Source organism: Propithecus coquereli, unplaced genomic scaffold (genome assembly GCF_000956105.1).
Source record: "Propithecus coquereli isolate 6110/MARCELLA unplaced genomic scaffold, Pcoq_1.0 Scaffold124, whole genome shotgun sequence".
NCBI lineage: Eukaryota > Metazoa > Chordata > Mammalia > Primates > Indriidae > Propithecus > Propithecus coquereli.
Window position 1 is genome coordinate 1,176,388 of NW_012136525.1, and position 3,466 is coordinate 1,179,853.

At 44.9% G+C, this 3,466-nt stretch overlaps 1 pseudogene; it reads right to left on the bottom strand.

The window, feature by feature from the left end:
- Positions 1-1,800: 1,800 nt before the first annotated feature.
- Positions 1,801-2,325, bottom strand: LOC105805016 (annotated as a pseudogene).
- Positions 2,326-3,466: the final 1,141 nt, after the last annotated feature.

Genomic DNA, 3,466 nt, shown 5'->3' on the forward strand with positions numbered 1-3,466 from the left:
TCTTCTAAGTTGCTCATATACATATTTGCCATCTACAAGGTAGGTTGTCAATGAGTATTTATTGAATTCATGTGTTTTTATAAAAATTCCGTCATTCTACAAACAGCATTTTTTATATCAGTGCATCTGGTTATTTCAGACTTTCTTTGCATCTTCATTAAATGGAACATCTTTCATGTGGCCATTGGAAATATGTTCTTTTTGTAAATTTCCTTCCGTACGCTTTGCTTGCTCTACCACTGGGTACTCATCTCGGTGGCCCTCTGACATCTCCCTTAGTTCCGCTCACTGGCGTCTCTGGAAGCTCCCTCCCAAGGACTGATTCATCTCCAAGGCTCCTCAATGTGACCCATTCTCCTCTCCCGTGTATTTCATCGCCTGAATCCCTTCCATTGTGTCCGGTGGTCTCAAGTATTTAGCACAAACTCGGTAGCCTGATTGGGAAAATCCTTTACCCTCCTGACGGCTCTCCAGTTTAGAACAGCTCTAATCAATTCTCTCGTTTAAAGGTGACCCGATCACGGCACAGATGAAAACTTCTGGTAGCTCCCGTTTAAACACAGGTACCCTGAGTACCTCATCAAATTCTGACGGAGATTCATTTCTGCTCATTGCTCTTATAAGTTAATGCGCATTGAATAACAATACTGAAATGTAAAATGTCAAAGTAAGAGTATGACTGTCCTCTATTCCTAACGTTTTCCTTTCCCAGAAATAACCACTCTTAGCATTTTCTTCCGGTATTTTTCCAGGATTCTTGTATTCACTCACTCATTCAACGAGCCTAGAGCCCGTGCTCTGTGTTCCTCTTACTGGGCCTAGAGAATCAGACAACACGGAAAGCTCTGCCTTCGTCAAGCTCACCTAGAGCGACAAACACAGGACACACAGACAAGTAACACGGGTGGTGTGGAGTATGGAGCGAGTACTCTAGAGAAAAATTCCTCAGAGAACGTGGACAGGGAGTGTGGGAGAGAGGCCGACTGCTTTCCAAACACAGGGTTCTAGGAAGGCCTCGCTGTTAAGTGGATTTGGAGAGTCACCAGAAGAAGGTAGCTCAAGTGCTTCTCTCTGGAGCAGGGTTCTTCTGGGCAGAGCTAACAGCACGTGCAAAGGCTTAAACTAGCTTTGGGCTTGGCGTGCTTAGTGGAAAGCCAGGTCACGGGGCAAGTGAGTGAAGGGAAGTGTTTATAGAAGACAGAAAGGTGGCAAGGGGCCAGGTCCTCATACAACACTGTAAGGTCCTTGGCTTGTACTTTGAGTGAGATGGAAGCCACCGTTGAGTTTCCAGGCACTGAATGATGTCACCTGGTTTACATTTCAAGAGGACCACTCTTTCTGCCATGTTGGAAATAGACTTTGGGGTGGGAAGGACAAAGGCAGAAGCAGAGAGAGTTATGAAATGAACCGTACCTGGTTACAAATGGTGATGGTGAGAAGCAGTAGTCTTCTGGGTGTATTTTGAAAAGTCAAGGATGCCACCAAGTTTTTGACTCAACCCACCGGACGCCCTGGACAGATGCAGTTGGCATTGCCGAAGCAGAGAGGCCTGAGAATAGATTAGCATTCGGCGAAGGGGACCATAAACTGAGTTGGGAAATTTTCTCTTCTTTTTTTTTTTTTATTTTTATTTGTTTTAAATGTAGAAAACAGAAATGGGACATTTATCGATAATTCGGACATTAACCAGGTAGGGTGAGGGAGTCAATAGAAACTCAGCAAATTCCACCCCAGCCCCATTTCTCCAAAGTTGCCTGGTCCACAGGAATCATGGGGAGAACACCCGGACAAGAGGACCTGTCAGCGACATCTCGGGTCTGGACTCCGGCTGCGCCTTCGGCCACCTCTCCTCATGCCCTTGGGTGGACCCCGATCAAAACACCGGTCAACACTGATGGGCTGTCCCATCACATCCTGGTCGCTGAGTCCCCCCACAGCAGCCTGGGCCTCCTGGAATGCTTCGTACTCCAGGGGAGCATAGCCCTTCAGGCATCCAGTTCTCCTGTCCGGATTGAGGTGGATGTTTTCTACTTCCCCGTATTCTGCGAATTCCTCGTGGGTGTCTTCTTCAGTGGCTTCCTCGTGGACTCCGGTGACAAAGAGAATCCAGCCTTCGGCAGAGCGCTGCGGTCCGGGTTCATGACCGTCCTGCTCCACGCTGTCGTAAGGCTCCCGCATCCGCGCTCGCGACCCCTCTTGGGAGCCAAAGCCGCGACCCTTCCGTTTCTTCGCCTTTTCTTTCAGCTTGTGAATGCTCTCGTCCCCGTCCTCATCCGTGGAGAAACCGTCACCCCGGGCCTCGGGGAGACCCAGCACATCCGCCATTGTGCCTTCCCTCCAGCTCTCTCTCGCCTGTGGAGTTTGGAGATTTCAAGTTTCACTAAATAGCCTATTAAACATCTAAGCAGAAATGTTAATTTGGAATTCGATTTAGTCTGGAGATATTAATAAAAATCTTGAAATATTTCCACTTGAGTTGTGTTAAGAACCTTGAGATTGGAATCCCTAGATTAGGGTGTAGGTAAAGGAGATAAAGGTGTAGGGATCTAGCCTGCAGTGATTCGGAAAGCCCAAGATCAGGGAGGGGTAGTGGGAAAGAGAAGGAACAGTCCAAGAAATCTTCAAAAGAGCAGCCATTGAGTTAGAAGGCAACCCAGGAAGGAATGGTATCCTAGAAGCCAAAAAAAGAAAGTTTTTCAAGGTGGAGAGAGTTCCTGCTACTTTTAAAAGCCCCTGATAATTCAAGTAAGTAAGATTGGGAATTGGCCACTAGATTTTTGCCACGTTAAGGTCATTAATTTGTAACTGACCAGAGAGGTGTCTGTAGGGGTTGGATGGGGAAGCCTCACTGGAATAAATTCAAGAGAGAATGAGTGGAGAATAATCACTAACAGACAAAGAGCAAATACAGAGAACTCTTTAGGAGAGTTTTGCTGTAAGAGAAAATGGAAAGTGGGATGGTTGCAATACAGGGATGTGAGATTCAAGAGGTTTTCTATTTGTTTGTTTGCGTTTTTCCCTAACAAAACTTGTACCAGTCAGGAGACTCTAGCAATTGTACGCTACCTCAGTCTCTACCAACCATTAATTTACTTTCTGTGTATATAGATTTGCCTATACTGGAAATTTCATATGAATGGAATCATACAATATATGACCTTTTTGTGTCTGGCTTCTTTCACTTAGCATGTTTTCAGTATTCATCCGTGTTGAGCATGAATTGGCATTTTTTTTTTTTTTTTGGTGACTAATATTCTATTCTATGGATATACCATATTTTGTTTTTCCATTTACCAGTTGATGAACGTTTGGGTTGTTTGCATTTTTTGGCTATTTTGAGTAGTCCTACTGTGAACAAGTCTTTAAGTGGACATAAGTTTTTGTTTTTCTTGGGTATAATATCAAAGAGACCAATTGCTGGGTCATGGTAACTCTTTTTTTTTTTTTTTTTTTGAGACAGAGTCTC